We start from the raw sequence: 26,321 nt of genomic DNA on the forward strand, positions 1-26,321 counted from the left end.
CACATGGGCATTGTCATGTTAAAAAAAGATTTGGGCCATTTAATTCCAGTGAAGGGAAATTGTAATGCTGCAGCATTCACAGACATCTGATACAATTGTGTGCTTCCAACTTTGTGGAAAGGCTCACATATGGATGTGATGGTCAGGTGTCGACAAACCTTTGGCCATACATTGCATATACTGTATGTGCATTAGTTACAATGACAGCGTTGTATACTAAATGCTCCTGTTTTTCCTGTTTTGCTGTTCACTAGAGCTGTTTTATTCAAGTGTGAACTAAGCAGAACTAAACAATGGAATAGCCATAAAAAAGAGCGATGTTTAACCTAATTATCACAGTAGGATATGCTTGCTAGGTTTGTTTTGGCTTATTAGTTTACTTTTGCACAAGATTAGCTGCACATATTGTACGTGCATATTGTATGACCCCAAGATCAACATTAACCTAATTAGAAAGCAATCACTGATCCAAGTTCCCTGGGGCTTTATACCAAATAATGTTCTATCGTTAAATACCTTCAAATAACATGCAGTTTATACTTACTGCATTTTTTTAAATCACCCTTAACTGAATAAGGCTCTGAATAATTTTACATGTAAGTAGGAGCCAGTAAATTCAATGTGATATTTTGCAGCTCTATGATTCTCTATGGGAACATTTTCTGTAATTTATTCAAATTAAAATGACAATTAAATATTCAAACATGTATTTGCAAGTGCATTCTCCTTATGAGTGCGAATATTTAATACATCATTTAAATTTAATTGCAAAATGTACATTTGCATTTTAGTTTTGGCAGCCATTACATATTGTTGCAGAGAACTGCAGAGAAGGTCCATTTGATATTTAATTTTTAATATCTAAACTGGTAGGTTTCTGCATATCAGAATCCAATTTCACTTCTTCTGAAATATGTTCTGCACCATCAGGTTTTTATTTCAAAAAAGCAGGCACACACCAACTATAAAACCCCTAGCCATACTGCCACTTTGCTTGTAAGCCGGGACACATTGTTTAAGTCCAGGTTCCGACAATTCTAAAGGCATTGGGAAAGGTACACCATGCTTAACTAGACCTGGAACTGAATTAATTAACGAATTTATTTTTTTTTTCCATCAGTGCAGATGGGAGAAGGGAATTACTCAGGAACACCAGAACTATAAAAAAAAAAAAAAGCTGGTAAAACTAGACAACTGGAGTGAACTCTCTTTGTAACTATTTAATGGTGCACATATGGTCAAAGTTGCAGATTCATAATATCTATAATTAATAGTCTGTTATCCAAATCGAAAGGTTCAGTTAATCAGACTTTGAAAAATCGTATGTGATTGCTGCACTGCCTCACCTGTGGCACTTTTTAAACTTTGCACAGTGTGCTGTATTGCACCTCCTATACCCCATCCAACAGTGGAAAAGGGACCACTATTGACCAGTTATGATTTGCTTTGTGGTATGTTCTTACTACAGCAGTTACATTGACATGGTGGTGTGCAGAATTAACCTAGTTAATAATAAATAATTTGCTGGGGCTATGACAAAGTAAATTGATGCTCAGACACTATAAAATATTTGAGGTAGCATGGGGATGGAGGATGTGTCCAAGTTGCATATTGATCCATCCTGCCACTGGGTAGAAGTTCCTACAATTCCTGGTGGCCTAATGACTGATTTGGCCCGTTGCCCTACTGTTTTTAAAAAATGATTTATGTATATCTACCTATCTATCTATCTATCTATCTATCTCTCTCTCTCTCTCTCTCTCTCTCTCTCTCTCTCTCTATATATATATATATATATATATATATATATATATATATATATATATATATATATATATATATATATATATATATAAAAGAAATGTATTAATCTATTTATTTATTTATTTAATCATTATTATTTTACATTATTGTGTGTCCGATGTGCTCAAGTGATCCTTTCCGAATTCGGAATTTGATATTAAATCGATAATAACTCATGTACCTGTTAATTTTCACCTGCAACACTATCATTCTCCTCAGCTCCGGCAAACAGTTTGGAACAGAGTCATCGATGCACAGAACGCGGATGGAGAGGAAGCGGCCAGGTGGGGTAGAGAGGGAAAGGGCATGCAAAAGGAAAACCCTCTAAAAAGAAGCAGCGAAATATAGCAAAATTCCTGACCTGTTCAGGGCTTCAAGTGCAGGTCAGTCTCATCTGTAAATACTGTACCTTTGTGTTTGCTAACTTAGCTAATCAAGTATTAACCATAGTTTCACTGCTAGCAAACGTTAGCACTATTATTATTACGCCACTCAAAATGAAGGACAGCATTATCTACTGTATAATTATTATACTAAGTAATTTAACAGACAAATATCCAACGTACAATACATTTAGGGAGCCCTCCATGTTGTTATTTTAAATGTTGAAATTACAAATACAGCTAGGGAAAACAACAGCAGCAGCAATAACAACAACAACAAACACTTTTCTAAGCTATGAGTCATAAAAGGCAACATCATGTTCAATATTAGGATTTTTATAAATAGATATTGTCATGATGTAGTTAATATTATGCTAACAGATATTTAGGCAATTTAGGCAAAGAAAATGATGTCTGCCCATATGTGAGGTTGAAGAAAAAATCATTTTTCTCCTATTTTCACAATAAAGTGGAGAGAGTCAACCTGAGATGACAGGTAGGGGTAAAATAAGATAAATGAAATATGCTTTAATATATTTGTATGAAATATAGTATGGTTAAATCTCAGGTATTTTAAGTATTTTTTAAAATACCTGAGTATTTAAGTTTCAAAAACTTAAAAGTTTCAAAACACATTGGCCTAATCTGATACTTTAATTTTAACTAAAACAAATTTAGATTCTGTGCTCACAGTTTACAGTTGTCATTTTCAAACGATGTGGAGACAGTTCTGTTCATAGTAGTAGACCTGGTAAACAAGTGACAGATACATGAAAAATGGAGAAAAAACCCCCAAAGAAAATACCTTTTGTTTACCTATCTTCTGCATTTAATGTACTTTTATGAGTGAAATGTAGAGAGGTGCTGGCAGCTTCACACTTCTGGTGTTTGTTAAATGCTTGGCATATCCATGTAAGCTGATATAAATTAGGACTGCTTCACTACCTATAGGTTTCTTGTTTCTGTTTTTATGGGGTGACCATACTGTGTGTAATAAAATACTGTGTGAAAGCAAAAATAGGCTTGTCAGTGGTTTCAAAATTTGTTGTGGGTGTGTGGGGCGGCCTGGATGAGTGTGAGACTCCCAGCCTGAAATTATGTCCCAGTCCGACACTGCTGTTTGTAATACACTATAAAAATCCTTATAAATAATGGCACATGTCCACTGGGACAACATGTTAGTTAATATCAGACACACACTTTACAACCACAATGACAGTAAAACACACTAATTTGAACCTAATATCTATCGCGTGCATCTGTAGTGTATGTGCAATTAACTCAGACAGGAATGTCAGGCATATTTGCTATACTGAGAGAAGAAAAGAAAAATCATTTGGTTTGAACCCCACTAGTAATAGAAGCTGTAGGGCAGTTGTGAAATTCTGTCAATAATTTCTTAAAGTATATAAGGTACATAAAAGTATATGAGGCAAATTCAAAACCATTAAATTCTAACAAAAGGTCTTTTAATGAGACAGAGATGATAGAATTTCTTGCTAAATTTGTTCTTGTGTACTTTTATCCAACATTTAAAACTGGAGCAATAAAGTAAAACATTGTCCTAGTTACTTGCTTTCCCTAAGCTTATGCTTAGGGATTTAAAACTTAGTTTACTCAGATACCTTTGGTTGGAGAACTCAAGTATTCTACAAACATATGTGCATAATACATATACTGATTGCCCCAGCAACTGACTTTAGACTTCCATTACAAGTAAGCAAGTCTGTTTCTGTTTCTACAAAGATTGCATTTTAAGAGATTAGATTTAAAATGCTGTAGTATTATTTATGATCTGAATGTTTATATGGCTGTTTTTCATATAGAGACCTGCCACTGGACTTTCCTACACTTAACTCTTTTGTTTGGTTACAAATATGCATCACATCATTAAGTGAGTAGTAAATGAGACGTTCCATATTCATCTTACTCCACTGCCGGATATCTATACCCTTTTTCTATTCTACTCATCTACTCTGACTAGTGATAACTAAATAGTTTGGGCAATTAGTAATCCTATGCTCATCCTTGTATTTTACATAACCTGTACAGTGAGGGAAAAAAGTATTTGTTCCCCTGCTGATTTTGGACGTTTGCCCACTGACAAAGAAATGATCAGTCTATAATTTTAATGGTAGATTTATTTAAACAGTGAGAGACAGAATAACAAGAAAATCCAGAAAAACGCATGTCAAAAATGTTATAAATTGATTTGCATTTTAATGAGGGAAATAAGTATTTGACCCCCTCTTAATTAGAAAGATTTCTGGCTCCCAGGTGTCTTTTATACAGGTAACGAGCTGAGATTAGGAGCACACTCTTAAAGGGAGTGCTCCTAATCTCATCTTGTTACCTGTATAAAAGACACCTGTCCACAGAAGCAATCAATCAATCAGATTCCAAACTCTCCACCATAGCCAAGACCAAAGAGCTCTCCAAGGATGTCAGGGACAAGATTGTAGACCTACACAAGTCTGGAATGGGCTACAAGACCATTGCCAAGCAGCTTGGTGAGAAGGTGACAACAGTTGGTGCGATTATTCGCAAATGGAAGAAACACAAAAGAACTGTCAATCTCCCTCGGCCTGGGGCTCCATGCAAGATCTCACCTCGTGGAGTTGCGACGATCATGAGAACAGTGAGGAATGAGCCCAGAACTACACGGGAGGATCTTGTCAATGATCTCAAGACAGCTGGGACCATAGTCACCACAAACCAATTGGTAACACACTACGCCTTGAAGGACTGAAATCCTATAGCGCCCGCAAGGTCCGCTGCTCAAGAAAGCACATATATATGCCCGTCTGAAGTTTGCCAATGAACATCTGAATGATTCAGAGGACAACTGGGTGAAAGTGTTGTGGTCAGATGAGACCAAAATGGAGATCTTTGGCATCAACTCAACTCGCCGTGTTTGGAATAGGAGGAATGCTGCCTATGACCCCAAGAACACCATCCCGACCGTCAAACATGGAGGTGGAAACATTATGCTTTGGGGTGTTTTTCTGCTAAGGGGACAGGACAACTTCACTGCATCAAAGGGACGATAGACAGGGCCATGTACCGTCAAATCTTGGGTGAGAACCTCCTTCCCTCAGCCAGGGCATTGAAAATGGGTCGTGGATGGGTATTCCAGCATGACAATGACCCAAAACACACGGCCAAGGCAACAAAGGAGTGGCTCAAGAAGAAGCACATTAAGGTCCTGGAGTGGCCTAGCCAGTCTCCAGACCTTAATCCCATACAAAATCTGTGGAGGGAGCTGAAGGTTTGAGTTGCCAAAGGTCAGCCTCGAAACCTTAATGACTTGGAGAAGATCTGCAAAGAGGTGTGGGACAAAATCCCTCCTGAGATGTGTGCAAACCTGGTGGCCAACTACAAGAAACGTCTGACCTCTGTGATTGCCAACAAGGGTTTTGCCACCAAGTACTAAGTCATGTTTTGCAGAGGGGTCAAATATTTTTTTCCCTCATTAAAATGCAAATCAATTTGTAACATTTTTGACATGCATTTTTCTGGATTTTCTTGTTGTTATTCTGTCTCTCACTGTTCAAATAAATCTACCATTAAAATTATAGACTGATCATTTCTTTGTCAGTGGGCAAATGTCCAAAATCAGCAGGGGATCAAATACTTTTTTCCCTCACTGTATATTGCTTATAAGCCATACTGGAAAACCCGGAAATGTATAGTTTTCCAGATATTGTCTAGAAACTTTGCCCTCTTCTGACATCACGGTTTCCATTGATTGTTCACAGTGTCAGTATCTGTAGTGAAGTGTAGGTAGTGTATTTAAAGTGTAGTGTATTTAAATATTAGACACATCATTCCAATGCACGCCCTAATATTCTGGGTATTTATTGGAGACATAGAGCTTATTACTTAACTTTTTACCAACAGAACATAATAGGCCCAAATTGATTATCTAAAAATACTGTATATAAGATTATTTATATTAACATAAATATATAATTCACAACTAGTCTACCTAACAAATCCTGAGTTTTTCTTTATTCCCCATATCACCCTATGAACTGATGTTCACAATAAATCTCCTTATGGAAATGGAAGATTAGACCTTTTTAAAGGTCGAACTTCATTCCTCGGGGTGTTGAGATTGGGTCAATTTCAGAGACAGACCTTGGTGAAATAAGCCCTCTTTATTAAAGCTGCTGCTGTATCCTTCCCGCTGCCATTAAATGCACATTAATCATGCTCAATCCAGCCTGGGCTACTTTAGCACAACCCAGCCATCATTAATAACAGCCCATCCAGTTCAGTGTTGACATTTCCTTTAATTATCCCTGTAATTTATTCATGTACTGTATCAGTGAACTTGTTGTGAGAAGCAAAAGAAAGAAAGAAAAAAAAGAAAGAAAGGAAGGAAGGAAGGAAGGAAGGAAGAGAGATATATAGAGAAGGAAATAAGTAGCATGAAAGACAAGGTTATCAGGAGGATTTGTCCAAACAAATTAACTTATGAGGGTAGAACTAAGTAAATCAAAGGACTTAAAGTCCCCATGAAATCAAAATTGAAGTTTTGTGGCTTTTAGTATGAATATGTTAGCCTTAAGGTTAGCTATAAGCTAGTGTCCTCCAAAACAATGACAAAATTCTCATTTGGAAGATACAGGTGCATCTCAAAAAATTTGAATATCGTGGAAAAGTTCATTTTTTTCCCGTAATTTAATTTAAAAAGTGGAACTTTCATATATTCTAGATTCATTACACATAAAGTGAAATATTTCAAGCCTTTTTTATTTAATCTTGATGATTACAGCTTACAGCTCATGTCAATATAAACTCCAGTATCTCAAAATATTAGAATAAAGAATTTATAATACATAAATGTCAATCTGAGAAGAACTCTAATCCGCTAATTCACTCAAAACACCTGCAAAGGTTTCCTGAGCCTTTAATCACTCAGTCTGGTTCAGTACACACATCCACAATCATGGGGAAGATAAAAGTAAATTTTGCATTTCGTTTGGAAATCAAGGTCCCAGAATCTGGAGGATACTTTACTCTGTAAATGTATGACACTTCTTTCATTTATATACAATGACATGTTATAACCCCATTACAGTTACCACTCTCATAAAAAACACAATTACTTTTGTCTCTACATATAGCTAAATATAGCATCAAACAACAAATGTGTTGAAATTACTATTTTACTCAGTTATTGTGCTTCCTTTCTATTGTGTGCTGTTTGATTGACACGCTCATGTGGACTCATACTCATTCAGTGAAGATTAATGGAGACTCATTTGCTGTCTGGATGAGCCTTTATGTAAAATGGAAATACTGGCGTGAATTTCTAACATTTACTGATAAGGATATAAATGTAAAAATGTCATTTCTGCACTGAAGAAAACATGTCTGGAGCACATTAAACAGCGCACGCATCTGTCACAACATCTAATATGATATGCCATGTTAATACTCTTATGAGTTTGTTTGAAGCACTTAATATAAAACATTCTCATGTTTTGGACAACCTGGTTTGTGCACTTTTCCCGCAGCAGCTCACTCTGTGACCTCTGCTGTTTCTCAGACGTGTTTTATTCATAGAATTGTGTTTTTCCCCATTGTGAAGTGATGTCACTGATGGGGGTTTTCCCACAGTGACGTCACAGACCCAACTAAATGATAATGAAATTTGTCATCGATTATTTTAATTATCGATTAGTTGTTGCAGCCCTGTTACATTTACAGCTCTGACCTCTTGAGGCATGGACTCCACAAGACCTCTGAAGGTGTGCTGTGGTATATGGCACCAAGACACTGAGATCCTTATCCTTTATACTTTGTGGGGGAACACCCCACAAGACCCCCTACAACACCTGCCAGTTATCTAACCCAGTTATTTAGCCGTCACAATTTGGCCCTTGTCAGGGTTGCTCAGATCCCTCAGGTCCTTACACTTGCCCATTTTTATATTTATGGCATTTAGCAGACTCCCTTATCCTGAGTAACTTACATTTATCTAATTTATTCAGCTGAGCAATTGAGGGTTAAGGGCCTTGCTTAAGGGCCCAGCTTAGCAGTGCTGGGATTTGAACCCATAACCTTCTGATCAGTAGTCCAACAAAACCACTGATCTACAACTTCCATTACCATTTTTCCTGCTTCCAGCACATCAACTTCGAGAACTGACTGTTCACTTGCTGCTTAATATATCCTACCCCTTGACAGGTGCCACTGCGATGAGATAATCAATGTTATTCTCTTCACCTGTCAATGGCTTTAATGTTATGGCTAATAGGTGTAGATTCTCATTTGTAAACTTGATTTGTTTCTTCCAGTTCAGTGGATTTGTAAATCATAATAACTGTACGACTGTAAATTGAATGCAACCTTTTGGTAATGACTTCCCTCTAGCTTAGGTTTATCTAAAGACTGTCTCAAAATGAAATCTCTGCTGGGGCTTAAGTCTTGGCATTGCTGTCAAACCATCTGGCAGAGATGCTGATCATAAAAATAAATGTGGTTAAGGGCTTAGCCTTTCATCCAGTTTGGTTGGATGGACAGAAACAAATCTTAATCACATAAAAATGCTGGATGTAATTGGAAATGTCTTTTTATTTAGGCTTCTCCAAAAGCCATTTTCATAATCCAAAGGGTGGCTTAGATCACAGATATGGTTTAAATATATTTCCTTATCTTTTCAAATGATATATAGAAGAATTCATAACTTAGCACAGTAACACAGTATTTACAGTTAAGATCATAAGTTTATATATGCCTTGCAGAATCAGAATTTTAAAAATAAAAGGCAACATAAAAATTACATATATAGTATATATGCAGTACTGCCCTGCTCTAATTGTTATTACTTTGTTTAAAGATCTTTTTTTTCATTTAGTACTGCCCTTCAGAAGCTACATAACATTTACATGTTTCCCAAAAGACAAAATAATAATTTATACCAATCATCCTGTTAAATTTTTTACACCCTCTTACCTCTTAATGGATCATGTTGCCTTCTTGAGAATCAATGAATGTTTGCACCTTTTGTAATAGCTGTGTTTGAGTCCCTCAGTTGTCCTCAGTGTGAAAGATGGATCTCAGCATCATATAGCCACTGTCAGAATGGGGGCAAGTATGCCGAAGATGCTTGAAAAACAAATAATGTGCAGGACCTGGAAGATTTTTCTTAAGCAAAGTGGGCAGTTTAAACTCAGGACAAACAAGAGACTCATGAACAACAATCGTTGGTCATCCAAGTAACAACACACAGTATTAAGAATCAAGCATATGTAAACTTTTGAACTTGTTCATTTGTGTAAATTCAGTAATTATTGTGTCTTGTGTAAACAGCTGTTATGTAAAATACGGTAGCTTATTCATGGCAGTACTAAATCACACAGTGAAAAGAAAGTTAAACACAGATTGTCTGACATATTCAATTAATTGTTCTTTAAATGTGTACATGCATAGATTTTTGTGCAAGAACTTAAAAGCAAGATTAAATTTTAAATCACCACAACTGGACTTTTTGCAGTTGACAGATCACAAAATATTTTTTCTTTTTTAAATTAACCTTTAATTTAGCAAGTCATTAACACTTATTATAACACTTCTTCTCAAACATATATCTGTGGCTGCATTAAAACATAAAACAAAAATAATGATGATAATAAATCAAATATCAATTTCAAAACATGTATTTGCATTTACATTTTAGTCCCCATCATAGTACCATGGCTGCCAAAATGAAAGTTCATATGACAATTTCAAAATTTCATAATGTGAAGGGTGTTCCCAGGCTTCCACATATCATTAAGAACTGGCGAGAGTACACATGACACAAAACATTGTGTGCATCATGATAATTATTTATCTTCAAGTTTCTCCTGTATCTGAAAAGTGCTGGATTGACTTTAAAGTTTAAACACACAGATTCATACATTTAAATTGTCTCTAATTGTCACTTAGGTATATTGGGCCGATGAGTTGATCCATTCACAGCAAAATCACAGCCGCAGTTTTTGTCCTATAAAAGGCCTTTTAAAAAATTTATCAGCCTAAAATTGAGTATTTTTCATGTTTTTTTACACTATTAAATAAAAAAAAGAATATACTACTGTATTAAAAAAAGGTTAAATTTGTGAGTTACATGTTTGTAGTACATTAACAAAACTCTCTCTCTCTCTCTCTCTCTCTCTCTCTCTCACTCACCATCTCTCACTCTCTCTCTCAGCTGCTTAGTCTCATTCAGACTAACATCTTGGTTTAGTTTTCTTTTCTCAGTCACTGCTATGGTGGAGGCCTCCATTATACCTGAGTAAACAGAATTGACCTTCCGTGCTCTGTGATAGTTCAGTCCAGTGAGTGGAGAGGTCTGCTTGTTTACGTAGAAGCTGTTAAAAACATACTCTGTAGCTCATGATGGCATGATCAGTGATCACTTATTCACCGCAGATAGCATCTACAGAGTAAAAAAATTATAAGGGAGCAGGTGCCGCCTCCGAGCGCATCAGTATGTCAATCTGGCCTTGGGATTTGTAGCAGCACACAAATGGGGGTTAGGAAAAGCTTCAGTGACTTGTTTTAATTGAGATTTAATCACACGACTCTTAATTGAAATCTTTCATGCATGCAGTAGTTAAGTGAGATCTGGTGGTAAATGTTGTACCCTTGTCACAAATGATACTTGGTATACCAAAAAGAAATAATCACAGACTCCAACATATTTAGGTCACTGGAGGTTTATAAATATGAAAGTCCCTGGTGAGTTATAAAGAATGTAAAAGGAGTATTTATAGTTTGCAATCCATTTCATTAACATAAATCCATTCCTGCTGGTTTAGTAAGGTTTGGAATTTTCCCTGAGTCCCTGTCCTTGTGTGTTGATGGCTGAGACATATCCTCATTATCTGTTTTCTTTTCACACCATTTGAGTTTCCTTCACACCTTTATTTTTCTGCATTTTTTTTTCTTTTATTCACATGGGCATCTCCTAGCCAGCTTTTTGACACAAGGCCATTTATTTACCTAGTGTTAAATTATTCTTCTCCCTGTTCATGATGATGGGATCAGTCTCATTCACAAAAAGCATCAACAGATGAATATGCGTGATAAATATTTCAACCCCCCACTTACAGCATGCTAATGTCCTTCATGCTTTTGCTGATGGACCTCTGTTTATGCTCCAGTGCAACATTGGTTGTTGTTTTTTTTTTTTTTTTAAAAAGAGAGAGACAGAATAGTGGTAATTTTTAAAAGTGATAACACGCAAATGTCTTTGCTTAGGCAATGTGAAAATCACAAAGAGAAAGCGCTTGTACAGTTGGAACCAATCTAAAATCATAGCAGAAATGCATTAGACCAAAAGATGATGTTCACAGATGATAAAGCGGCACAAAATCTACATTCTGCTCCAAACCCTAGAATTCATGTCTAGGCAGTGTTCTCTGGCATGGAGACAGTGTCAAAAATATACACAGCCATGATTTATTTTCACACATGCAAAAATCTGTCAAGTCGAATCAGAATCTTATTTCTGATTGACACGCCACCTGCAGTTGTGCAGTTTTTTCTCTCTCTTACTTTTATCTTTAATCAATATGTGGTTCCCTGGTGGATTAGTGGCTAGAATGTGACGCTCTCACCTTTATTGCCTGGGTTCGATTCACGGTTAGGAAACCAACCCCAGCCACTGGAAGGTAGCACAGGCCAGGGTGCTCTCAGTGCCGGTCCCAAGTCTGGAAAATGTGTGAACGGGTGATCCCACTGTGGCGACCCTGAACAGGAGCAGTTAATCAATATGTGGTAATAATGTTGGCCTACACACCAAACAAGCTAGAATAATTTTTCATTAAATCTTAACTATAATTCATATTTATCCAAATGAAATAGATGGGAAAAAAAGACTCAAATTTATGGGGAATTATAGAATAGGAACCCTTAAGAACCCTCATAGACAAACATTGTATTTGATACTGTGAAATGTCAAGTGTTTGTGGTTAATATTAAGATTCTATTTGTGTGTGACCATTGTGACCATTTCTGGTCACAATGCTGACTTTTAACTATTTTAGTTTATAAACTGCGTAAAAAAAACTTCCTGCTCCACTGCTATTCCTTGCATTGTATTGCTTATAATGCAGAGATGGTTGCTAGGATACAGAAAACGCAGCAGCTGGTAGTAAAACAATACTTAAAGTTTGTCTTTGTTTGCAAGTAGTAACAAAAGAAACTTTGTTCATTCTATCAAATTATTGTGTGTGTATGACAAAGTAATCATTTGTTTCCGTTCTTGTTTCAGTTTTTAGATTTCTAACTGTTAATTTTTCAATATGCTACAGCCTGCAGTGTTACTGAATGAAATTTATCCTTGAAAATTATTGACAGAATGGCATCAATTATCCACCCATCAGCTTATTTTCTGGATTCAGTTTACTGTATCATTAATGTGGTTGTGTATTTTTTAATGTATTGTCTCTTCATGGCCACTATTGCATTGCGTATGCCGTATAATGTAATGCAATAGATAATGGACAACATTCGGAGATTTTTAAGAAAGTATTTTCTACAGTGGCCAATGTAGACGATTGCACCTCTATCATATGTGGTTTCATTGTTCCTGAAAGACTGGTGATTTGAAAGCACTATTTAGGTCTATATCTACAACTGTGCAGGCTTAGCAGGCCAAACTATGCTTAAGACTGATGTCATGGACCAAGATTTTCAAGCCAGCAAAATCAAGATCCTTGGTGTTGAAAACAACTTTCCATTTCAAGTACACCAGTCCAATCCATCTCAGAGAAGCCTGGTAAATATCTTGACATCAGCTTTAGAGACACGCCAATCAAGAACATTTGTTAGGAGCTGGAAGGATGGTTGTGAGGTGTCAACAAATCTGGCTTACTAGGCAAATTCAAATATTGTATTTATTGTCAATATTGGATTGTGCCAAAAGATATTATGGCTATTGCTTCTCTATGAGTTCTCAAGTTCCACCATAGCTGAACTAGAGAGGAGGGTCAGCTTCTACCTGAGAAGATGGCTTGGTCTACCCATAAGCTAAAGCACCATAACCTTATATGGTAACACATCCAAGCTGTGTCCCCCATCAAAACCCATCAAAGAGGGGTTCACGGTCTTGTGAGTCAAGAAAATATTGCAATGGAGGGAGCCAATGACCCTAGACTCCAGGAAGCAGGGCTCACCATAAGAACTGGAGGGCAGAGGAGGCACTGGATGACGCATAGTCTAGGCTGGGGCACTCAGCCCTGGTGGGGAAAGTGGCAAATTGAAAGGCTGGTCTAATAAGACAAATGGCAAAGAGCATTGGCAACAGATCCATGAATACTGTAGGTGTGACCAACCATCAAAGAGGTTCAAATGTGCTGAACATAAAATTCTGCATAAAGATCTTCATCCAGGCAGCCTATGATGTCCTTCCTAGTCCATCCAACGTGAACTGCTAGGGTATGACAGACACATTCCCACATACACATTCCCGCCGGGGCCATGTGTGTGCGGAGTTTGCATGTTCTTCCCGAGCTGCGGGGGTTTCCTCCAGGTACTCCGGTTTCCTCCCCCAGTCCAAAGACATGCATGGTAGGCTGATTGGCGTGTCTAAAGTGTCCGTAGTGTATGAATCGGTGTGTGAGTGTGTATGTGATCGTGCCCTGCGATGGACTGGCACCCTGTCCAGGGTGTACCCTGCCTTGTGCCCGATGCTTCCTGGGATAGGCTCCAGGTTCCCCGTGACCCTGAAAAGGAGTAAGCAGTAGAAGATGGATGGATGTATGGATGGATGGATGGTACTCTCACATTCAACTGCTTTTATTTCCATCGATCAGCTGGCATTCCTGTCTCTCTGTAGCACTGTCTTTGGCATCTTACATAACAGACATTGCAATTTATTGCTCTGGCCACATCTGAAGTACTCACTGTGCACACAGGAGCTACATTTAAAGTATTTACTCAATGGCTGACATTAAAAGGATTTTGACAGCAGCAATGGAAGACCAGTTATGATCATGAATGGCCTTGCTGTTTGTTTGCATTCCATAATGTTTGTCTGTCTCATAGAAATCCTCCCCCAGAAAATAGGCAGATAAGCTTCTTAACACATATTGTAGCCCAAATCATCAAAGAGTAGCACTGCAGAAAGCAGCTACATTCAATACACCCTTCATAGCACAGCATCCATCAAGCTCTATTTCAGCTTTGATGAAAGGCGATTATGGAATACATAATGTACAAAGTTGTTTAAACTTGGTCATGGGTAAGGAGCTGTGAAATGATTACTATATGCTTGAAAGGTACAGAATTTTTACGCTGTTTTAGTAATAATGCTGTCAGGATAAGGTTTGCTTTGCATTTGCTAATTGGTATTACTTAAAACAGTAAAACAATGATAAATCCCCAGTAATGTACTGTATCTTTCACTACATAGTTGGCCTGTTTTAGATACAATAATATAATATAATAAGTTTAAAGCAAGGTATGAAATAAAACACAACAATACTTACAAGTTCGACGATAGAGTTTTAGGGCTTTACACAATAATTTTTTTGCCACACAAGAGGTTTAATAACACAAGATCAGAAGCAATAACTCTAAAATATGCTGAAATAACTTAGGTGAAATGAAAGCCAAACTTACAGGAAAGAGCAAGGCTTGAGGGCAAACTGCCTAAAGCCAGCCCACTCCCTGTGTGCTGCTCCTGAAGCAACCAGGCAGGAGGTCTATGCATGAGGAGGATGAGGTGAAAGTTCTCCTTGATTTGGTGATCCAAAACATCTTGGGCAGATCTCCAAGATCTCTCCTCCTGACCATACCCCTCCCAATCCATTAGAGATTTTAATTAAACCCTTTGATGGGGAGAGTTTAAGAGAGCATACACTGAACAGTTAGGTGCACTGTCTACCATAAAGGCTAGTGAAAGTGCATCTAGGGGTTCAGCTTTTTGTATGGGTCTGAGCAGCACTGGTCTTTGGAGAAGGACATAGGATAAGGCTGTTATACAATATTGTGGAGGAAGTTGTAGGCAGTAAGTTACCTGGATGATGTGTCATAGGATCTTGTGGACCAAATTTTCTTGATGGTAAATAGAAGTTAATATCCTTAGTGGTTCATGTATGGTGCTGTTTTTGTGTATATCTCATAATAAATTGTTTCAGAAAGTAAAACAGAATTGAAGATAAAACAAAGGCAACCTGAGTAAACACAAAATGCAGTTTTTAAATGATAATGTTATTTATTGAAGCAGAAAAGTTATCCAATACCAACTGGGCCAGTGTGAAAATGTATTTGCCCCTGTAGTTACTAATTTCCCAAATCTACTGCATTCAAAATGGAGTTCAGCGAGACTAGACACAACCGGGCCTGTTTACTGTAAAACGTTTTCAACAGCATGAAGTTGGTTAAAAGGTCTTAGCCAGTAACACACTATGCCAAAATTGAAAGAAATTCCAGAAATCATGAGGAAGAAGGTGATTTAAATATCACCAATCAGTCTGGGAAGGGTTACAAAGCTATTTCAAAGACTCTCCAAAGGACTACAGTGAGAGCCATTATCTCCAAATGGAAAAAACTCAGCACAGTAGTGAACCTTCCCAGAAGTGGCCGACCTTCCAAAATTCCCCAAAGAGTACAGCAATACTCATCCAGCAAGTAACAAAAGAGCCAAGGACAAAATCAAAAGACCTATAGGCCTTTCTTGCATCAATAAAGGTCACTGTTCATGACTGTACTATCAGAAAGACACTGGAAATAATGGCATCCATGGAAGTGTGGTGAGGTGAATATCACTGCTAACCCAGAAGAACATTAAGGCTTGTCTGGTCCCGTTACATCTGGCATAAACCAAACACAGAATTCCACAAAAAGAACATCATACTTATGGTCAAGCATGGTTGTGGAACTGTGATGGTGTGGGGACACTTTGCTGCTTTAGGGCCTGGGCAACATGACAGAATTTATTATGGCCGTATTTATTATGAGGGAAATATGAATTTTGCTCTCTACCAGAAAATCCTAAAGGAGAATGTCTGGTTTTCAGTGAATATCAATGGCAGCTGGATTATGCAGCAAGACAATAATCCAAAGCATAGGAGTAAGTCCTAGTCCTAGAAGTAATTGAAAGACTGATCTCCAGTTATCAGAACCATTTGGTTGCAGTTGTTTTTCACATTGGTCATAGGTGTTGGCCAACTTTTTTGCTTCAATAAAAAAAAAAGGCTGTTTACTCAGGTTGCCTTTGTTTTATGGTGTATTTCGTTTGAAGATCTAAAACTACGGAGTTTGAGATATATACAAAAAAGAAGTAGTATAAATAAATTTGTGCTAACAGAGTACGCAGTGCTGTACCTTGAATCTATAAATTCTTTCCAAACAAAATGTCATTTTTTGCCAAGATTAAAGTGGTAGGGTTGATATTTTTTGTTAATAGTTTCTATTTGTATGGTTAAATTTCTTCCTTGAGTTACTAGGCAATTATGTTAAATAATTTAAAAGAATTATATACAGTACATATGATGTATATTTTAAAAGTTTAAACTCCTTGGAATTTTAGATTGATGGGAGAATAGTGTCATGAGCCCTTCTTTTCCTTCTCCACACTATTCTCTTCCCATCATTCTGGTACAAGTTATTCTCGCATCAGAACTAGTCAGGCTTTCTTTTAGAGGGTTTTTATTTATTTATTTATTTATTTATTTATTTATTTATTTATTTATTTAAGCCATGTCTAATCTGGGCTTTCTGTTCCTGAGTGTTAGCAGTGGTTTGCATCTTCAGGTAAACCTTCTGTATTTATATTCCTGAACATATTTATATTCTGTTTGTCTCTTGATTGCAGACCTTGACAATGATATGCCTACCTCCTCCAGAGTTTTTTTGACTTGGCTAGATGTTGTGCCGGGTTTTTTCTTCACTAAGGAAAGAATACTGCGATCATCCACTTTAGTTGTCTTTCATGGCCTTCCGGGCCTTTTGGTATTGCTGAGCTTGCCAGTGCATTCCATTTTTAAAGATTGTACCAAATTTGGTCACTCCTAAAGTTTCTGCTTTCTCTCTGATAGGTCTGCTCTGTTTTTTCAGCCTTAAGCCCAAAGTATACTTCACTTTTTATGCGTATGCTAGGAACAGCGTACAGTACGCGTGACACAAATTTTGTCATCAGCAGACTACACGCATTCTGTATTCGCGCTGCCAGATTTTTTTTTTTTTAATTACATTTTTCTCGGTCATACATGCGCAACTAATTCTTTTGCGCTATTTTACTGTTCCACATGGTGGCAACACTGACCCAGAGCTGTTGATTCTCAAGGTAGCGTAAGAAAAAATAGAATAACTCGAAGAGATGGAAATGAGTTGAGGTTAGAAAGTACCCACAATTATATAATTCTATATGTATATGGATGCTAATCTTGGTGAGAGATTGCCCAAGCATTGTTCTTTGTGTTGTTGTGATTCTTCTTTGTTGTCTTCCTTCACAGGCCACTTGTAGGCCAGGAGGGGTAGTGCCAGTTGTCATAATGCGCATGCATCGACCGCCTGTGTATAACTACATGTCAAATCAAGTATATATATATATATATATATATATATATATATATATATATATATATATATATATATATGTGTGTGTGTGTGTGTGTGTGTGTATGTGTGCGTAAGTTTTTAGCTGACACAATATCCTGTGACACTGTGACAGGGACGCCTAGCCTTCTCTGGTCATTTGTGCATTATCTAAATCTTTTGATTGGTTAGTCCAATGACTCCAAGCAGAAACTTAATTAGGCTTATCAGTAATTGGTAATGGTGTTGGTGGTCCTGTTCAACAGAGTAGAGCTGAGAAGGCAGATTAGAGCCCTTTCTCCTAGAGCTGGCTTTTATCTTCTCACTGCTAATAAGCCTTTGTATCCAATCTTACACACATCGGTGGTTTTCATAAGGGGCTGAAACAGGCCTCCGCACTCATCCTGTACAACTTGAATATTCATTTCCTATAAAAAACTGCTTTGTTATTTCTCTCTCTCTCTCTCTCTCTCTCTCTCTCTCTCTCTCTCTCTCTCTCATGAAAGGTGACTTCTCAGAATGAAGAAATGGTTCTGGATTATAATTTGCATTTGTTTTTACATTTTTCATAAAGGACCAGTGCTTTCTGTTCCCTTTTAGCCACATGATTTGAACCAAATAAGTGTTTTGCACACAGTATCTATTACACAGCTAAAGCATTCTGCCATCATTGCTTTTTTATGTGAACTGAATATGATCTAGAATGTTTCAGGAACACATTACAGTAAGTTACATTTAATTAAAGTCAAATAATATATTATGAGGCATACAATATACCCTTAAGCTGCAAGCATAACAATCAAAATCTATAGCTTGTTTAAAAAATAAAATAGCAATAATGCATATAGCTGGAACAAACAATGATTATAATACATAAAATGTTACTTTAATGCCTAGTGCATATAATATCTTCTTCAAGCTGCTGGTGATCTAGTTAATACCCAGGTTACCAACAGGCCTTTCCTAAGATTCAATCAGAATAGGAAGATACAGCTTGGCAGGGAGGAAAGAAGTGATAGCTAACAGACATGATAGCTCCAACAACTAAAAGTCCCATCCGAATGAAATACAGTGGGGGAAATAAGTATTGAACATGTCAACATTTTTTTTCAGTAAATATATTTCCAGTGAGGGTATTCACATAAAATTTTCACCAAACATCAGTATTAACTCAAGAAATCCGGAAATATTAAGAATTCACAACATTAAAGTCCATAAATAAAGTTATGTGTAATAAAAAGGAATGACACAGGAAAAAAGTATTGAATATGCTAACAGAAATTTATTTAATACTTAGTGGAGAAGCCTTTGTTTATAATGACAGCTTCAAGAAGCTCCCTGAATGAAGAAATAATCCACTGCAGTATTCAGGTGAGATTTCGGCCCATTCTTCTAAACATATTGTCTTTAATTCTTGTTCAATTGGAATCAAGTCAGGTGATTGACTGGGCCATTCTAAGACCTTGATTTTTTTCTCTGAAACCAGTTGAGAGTTTCCTCTGCTGTATGCTTTGGATCGTTGTCCTGCTGGAAGATCCACCCACGTCTTATCTTCATCATCCTGGTCGATGGCAGCAGATTCTTCTCAAGAATCTCCCGGTAAAGGGCTCCATTCATCGTTCCTTCAATTATATTGTCTGCCAGTACCATGCGATGAAAAACAGCCCCACACAATGATGCTTCCACCTCCAAACTTCACTGTTGGTAGAGAGTGTTTTTAGAGTGATGTGCAGTGCCATTTCTTCTCAAAACATTGTGTGTAGTATGGCAATATGACAACCAAAATTTCAATTTTGCTCTCATCTCACCAGACCACACTCTCCCAGTATTTCATAGGCTTGTCCAAATGAGTGGTAGCAAACTTTAAATGAGCTTTGACATTCCTTTTCTTTAATAATGGAGTCTTGCGGGGTGATCATGAGCAGCGGAGTGTATTGCCTATTGTTTTCTCTGTGATGATGGCACCTACTGCATTCAAGTGTTTCTGGAGCTCTTTCCGAGTGGTCCTTGGCTCTTGGGCTACTTTTCTGACTATTCTTCTGAGTCTCTGGTCAGAAATCTTGCGTAGAGCTCCTATGCCTGGCTGGTTGATGATGGAGTGATGTTTCTTCCACTTGAGGATAATAGCCCCAATGGTGCTTACTGGAGGAACCAGAAGTTTCGAAATACATCTGTATCCAATTCCATCAATACGTTTTGCAACAATAAGGTTATGAAGGTCCTGAGAGAGCTTTTTGCTTTTACAGATCATGAGATGTTTCTTGTGTGACACCTTGGTAATGAAAAGCCTTTTTATACACCATCAAATTACTAACCCAGCTTATTTGAACAGATAGGAGGTATAATTACTTATGGATTTCAGCTGGTTCCTTGCCTTGCCTTGGAGAACTGCTTTTTCTTAGTGTGTTCAATACTTTTTTCCTGTGTCATTCCACTTTATTACACATAACTTTACTTAATGACTTTAATGTTGTGAATTCTTTATATTTCCGGATTTCTTGAGTTAATACTGATGTCTGATGAAAGTTTCATGTGAATAACCTGATTGGAAATATATTTACTGAAAAAAAATTTGACACGTTCAATAATTATTTCCCCCACTGTATAACAATTACATCAGTTGATTACATCAACTATTAATTTGCATCATTTCCATTTCCAGCTTTTTCCTGGTTTTTCCTGGTGGATCTGTCCCTATCCCTGGAACACTGGGTGTAAGGGGAAATACACCCTGGGTGGGATGTCAGCCGCATTGCCATACACATTCATCAACTCATTCACAACAAGGAGAGATTTTAGAGATTTTAGAGATTTAGCATAGGTAATTCACTTTGGTATGGGAAATGGGAGACCCTGGAGAACCCAGAGGAAATCCATGTGGTCACGAGGAGAACTCCGCACAGACAGTTACCCAAGCTAAGTATTGAACCAGGGATCCTGGAGCTGTGAGGCAGCACCATTACCACAGAGGAGGAAATGAAGCTTAACATGTCACCAAAGAAGCACCTAAGGTCTTGTTTAGGTCCATAGTCTTAAAGCTGGATGCAAACTAGTTCCTTTCATAGGGAACTAATGTTGTGTGAGCTTCATGCCGTGGGAGGCGCCCTTGCACACGACACCTGTTTATAGGCCCACCATGGTCAGGTGACATGGCATTTCATGCATCGCGTGACTATAAAATGGCGCCTGTAAGCCACGTCATCAGCTTTTTTGTCTTCAGTGAAGCTGCATGTCGGTTGTCCGTGTGAACATTCCTAAAACTCTTCACTTCTCTCTGTTTTGAAAAGAAAATGTATATACATTTCTTTTCTGTTCTATCACTATCGTGTGCAAACAGAATGAGCCTTAGACAGTTCAGAAATTGTGTTACTCCCTGCTCTCATTTTATTACAGGGGGATATGGACACATTTTTTGTGTGAAGTATATGGGAAGTATATGGGAGTGGAGCTTGCTGCGGCTGGACTCATTGTTTAAAAAAAAAGAGGCACAATGAAGCGGCTCCGCTCTCGACTCTCTCACTTCAGACGAAGGGCGATGGGTTTCGGGACCTCAGAGCTCTGACCTTGCAGACCCTTGTGGATCTGGACAAGGAACTGGAATTGAGTGCTGCTCTATCTTTCACTTTTTTCACCAGATCTGACTCTACGGTAACGGATTTTGGAGCTCGTGAGGCAACTTCTCCCTCTTGTATGGAGAGTCAACCAACCCTCTCTGAATCTGAGGAGCCAGAAGGGGGAGCCAGTGAGAAGGAGCGCGCTCCCTCACACTGCAGAAAACTCCCCTTTTTCCCGGAAGTGCACCATGAAGTGTCACACTTCTGGGAAAAGCCGTGTTAATAACTCCGCAATGTTAAATTATTTGGCCATCATGGGGGATAAGCAGTACGGTTACTCCTACCCATTTCACAAAAATAGCACAGAGCAGAGCCCGATGGAAGTATGTGGCCAATTTTCTGCACATTGGAGGCTCCATCCACAAGTGGGTGAGTCCATAGGCCGGGGGTTCGGTCGAGCAGAGGTTTGCTTCCAAGGAGACAACACACTCCTTGTTGTGGTTCACCCTTACTCATCCCACACCAAAGAAAATAGGATAGGGCTGGACGCCATGGTACATATGTGGCCACATTTGTACGCCTTTCTCCCGATCACTGTTCTCCCACAGGCTCTAGCAAGAGTTTACCAAGACCATGCTATGTCTGCTGCTAGTAGCACCTTATTGGCTAGCTTGGATATGGACCTCTGAGATAATATCCCTGCTGGACAGCACTCCCTGGAAGATTCCCAATCACAAGGATCTATTGTCTCAAGACATCCAGGAGAAAATTGTATGCATTCAAGTGGCAACTTTTTTTTTTATCATGGTGTGAGGAACATCAGTAAGACCCAGTAAATTGAACAATAGCTACAGTCCTGGAGTTCTTACAGGAACATTTCTCAGCAGGGTTGGCTCATACTACAATTAGGATTTATGTGGTCACCATTTTGACCAGCAACATCTTCTATCTTTGCGGTTTATGTGTGGTGTCAAATGGCTGCAGACCACATATACCTTCCTGGGACCTTGCTGCGATCCTAGAACGTCTGTCAGGTGCCCCTACTGAGCCCCTGGAGTCAGCTTCAGAGAAGCCTCTGACCCTAAAGGTAGCTGTTTTTGTTGGCCCTGACATCTCTGTTGCTCCTTCCTGCCTTGACTTGCCCCTGGATTAGCCAAGGTCTCCCTATATCCTAAGCCAGATTATTTCCTAAGTGTGTACATCTGCTTCCCAGCCAGTAGTGTTGCAGGCTTTGTGCCCTCTTCCGTTCCTTTCATCGGAGTGAGGAGGATTGCACCTACTGTGTCCAGTGAGGGCTCTTTGTACTTACGTCCACCACTCCGGTCAGTGGCGTAAGTTGGAGCAGTTGCGGGTCTGCTTGACAGCGACAGTAGAGGTGATGCTGTGTCAAAGCGCATCTCTGGATTGTAGTATCAATCTCTATTGCTTATGAGGTGCGCAGACTCGCTACACCTCTGGGCATAGGGGCTCAATCCACTAGGGGTGTGACCTCCTTGAAGGCTTTATCTAAGGATGTGTGCTGAGGCGGGGTGGTCTATGCCACACACATTCATTCAGTATTACAGTTTGGTCTAGGAGTAGCACCTTATTAGCTAGCTAGTAAATGGTTCTTGGAGATAATATCTCTGCTGGACGGCACTCCCTGGGGCATTCCCATTTGCAGGGATCTATTGTCTCAAGCCAGAGGGATGATTTATCACCCTTGGCCCGAACTATGGAAACTGTGAGTCTGGCCCCTGAGGGGCACCAGCTCATAGATTCCGGTCTCTCAACCTAGGTTCTAGAGACCATGTTAAACATTAGAGCACCATCCATGAAAAAATTGTATGCATTCAAGTGGCAACCTTTTTATTGTGGTGGGAGGAACATCACTGAGACCCAGTAAACTTTGCCATAGCTACAGTCCTGGAGTTCATACCAGAACGTTTCTCAGAACGGTTGGCTCCTTCTACAATTAGGATCTACGTGGCCTCCATTTTGGCCATCCATGCCCCTATTGATGAAGCCAATGTAAGGCAACATATCTTGCAGTGACTTTCAGACACAGACCTTTTTGCACAGGCCATACCCTCAGTATGACAAAGTGGGTATATGCGTTCCCACAGTGTGAAGCTCACGCAAAGTCGGGTTCCCTTTGAAAGGGAACATCTGGGTTATGCATGTAACCCTGTTCCCTGAGAATGGAACGAGACATTGTGTCGCTTTGTCATACTGGGGTATGCCTGTAAATTGCGTCTTTGCTTCAGACAAAGAGAAGTTGATGACGTGGTTTACAGTTTATGTTTTATAGTCATGCAAATCGTGAAATACTGCATCACCTGATCTTGGCAGGCCTATAATAGGCGTGTTTTTACACAGACTTCTGATAACAGTCGCGCGTGATGGAACCTCCCACAGTGTCATGCAACAAGTTTCACATTTGGCACAAGAACTGCATTCTTTGGCTTGATGAATAGGCTAAGTAATGTTTAGCATGTTCCTGGTGTTTGCATATGGTGCTTTTTACTGATGCCTTGCTGAGGTTATACTTTAAAGAAACACCAAACAGCTCCAGGAAAGCAAATCACTTTCAAGGGTGCTGAGACACAACTGAAGGAGGATTTGAGCCCCCATGTTTTGGTGAGCAGACAGCAGTGAGGAGCTTTGAAATAAGTGATGTCTCTCTCCTCCTCATCTGACAGCTATAAACACTCACTTATTTAATATTCATAGAACTGTACTGAGGTGTGTGGAAAAACATATCACTCCTCTTTCCACATCTTAAGCATAGCCACAGAAGACTTAGGGACAGAAGGCAGTGATCACCATAGGACCATGGCGATCCGTGTACTATCACCCAAAATCAAGCCTCTGACAACCTCAAATAATTACTTTGTTTCTGATAAATAATAAATTATTTAAATAAATAAATAAATAAAGCTGTTTCTGTGTCAATTTATTTCTTTATTATATTTTTTTTAATTTAGTGCTTATAACAGGTGTCCTTGGAAGGTGACTATGTATTGTAAAACTAAAGTCTAATTGGAATTTTTTGGCTCTTTGGCCCTTTAGATGAAAAAGCAGCCATCTAGCACACACACATACACACACATGCGGTACAAAGAGGTGAAGGAGGCCAAGTGAAGGAGGCGATCATTAGGCAGGAAAAAAAAACACCCAGACCTATCAGATACATAAACTTTAGGAGTGGCCAAACTATTTGGTATATTCTTAAATAGAACGAATGCAGTGGTGCTCTCACCAACACGAAAAGGCCTGGAAGACCATGGAAGACAACTAAAGTGGACGATTGCAGAATTCTTTCCTTGGTGAATAAAAACCCCTTCACAATATATATTAAATATCCTAAAATGTCCCCTGACCTCAAAACAATTGAGTATGTTTTTCACTTACTGTAGACAAAAGTGAAGGCAGAAAGAACTGTAAATAAGCAGCAACTGGAGGCAGCTGCATGAAAGGCCTGGTAAAGCATTTCAAGAGAGGAAACTCAGGATTTGGTGATGTCCATGGGTTCCAGACTTCAGGAAGTCATTGACTGCAAAGGATTTGCATCCAATATTAAAAATAATCTTTATATTTATAATTATGTCAGTCTGTCCAATTACTTTTGAGGGACTTCATATAAAAATTGATGTAATTGATAAACGTTTAATGTAATACTTTTGTTAAACCTCTTGAATTAAAGCTGAAAGTCTACACTTCAATCACATCTTGATTGATTCATTTAAAATCCATTGTGGTGGTGTACAGAGGCAGAATTCTGAAAATTGTGTCCCTTTCCAAACACTTATGGAACTGACTATATATCCAAAGAATCATGAATACTTGGACAAACAACCATAATACCATACTACTACACCTTCAGTGTCCTTATATTTAGGCTAACTACAGTGCAGAATTTTGCTTGTATCACTGTCTTGAATTTTCATTGAATGTGTATTGAACACAGACATGAGATTAATCTATGTGGTGTAGCACAGCTCATTATGAAATATTCTTCTGTGATAGCTTGCAATAAATTCTAGCAGAGAGGGTGAAATAAAATAAATAAATAAATAACCTTCCAGCTATTTTAAATACTGTAAACATTATACTCGTCAATCAAGTCAGTGGGATCATGTAACCTTGGCAAACATATATAGCAATTATTTAATGTAATTTACCTTATTTAACATTACAGATCCCATCTCTCTCTCTCTCTCTCTCTCTCTCTCTCTCTCTCTCTCTCTCTCTCTCTCTCTCACCTGTTCAGTCACATTGTTTGAAGCACATTGCCACAGGCTTCAATGGCCTCATTCTCACCAGAGACCAAACTGAAGCACTCAGGCACCAGTGGCTGAGCACATGCTTTAAATGAGAACAGAAGCACCACTGGCTATCCCCAGTAGACTGTTGGGTTTCTGTTCTCTTTCTGCCTATAGCACTCATTCCAGGCTGAGTGACCCTTTTTTTATTCTATGCATTTCCCACAGAAAGTGGGCAGGGAGTGGGTGCTGTGAATATAAAGCTCTTCATACAGTTGATGACTGGAAAGTCCAGTTACCAAGGTATGTTGTTGTGTAAAGTCTATGTATGGATGCTGTTCTTGACTAGTACACTAGAGGTCAGCACTATATAACAGGTCCACACTGCATATGCATCCTAATTACAAATTTACATAATTACATAGTTTCCAATGATGAAAGACATTCACCGAAAAGTAATTTGTACATGTTTGACATCAGTGCACAATTAGATTATGTGTGATGCCTTAACTTCTTCCACTTCATTTTAATCCTTTGTGTCTGCACCAAAAATTAGCTACCCATGAGAACCTAGTACAGATTGAGTAATTCTTGGTTCACATAAATGCTAGCTGCTAATTTAATCTATTGAAAAAAGTCTTCCATTGGGCAATAGTGACTTTTAAAGCATCCATAATAAATTCTGAAACATTTCACCTTTCATTGATTTACATAGTAAACTTTTAGCCTGAAAATAGCTCATGTAATTTGAATCAGTTTTCTATTGCATAATATAACTGGAGATTAAAAATATT

Source organism: Ictalurus punctatus, chromosome 15 (assembly GCF_001660625.3).
Source record: "Ictalurus punctatus breed USDA103 chromosome 15, Coco_2.0, whole genome shotgun sequence".
NCBI classification, from domain to species: Eukaryota; Metazoa; Chordata; class Actinopteri; order Siluriformes; family Ictaluridae; genus Ictalurus; species Ictalurus punctatus.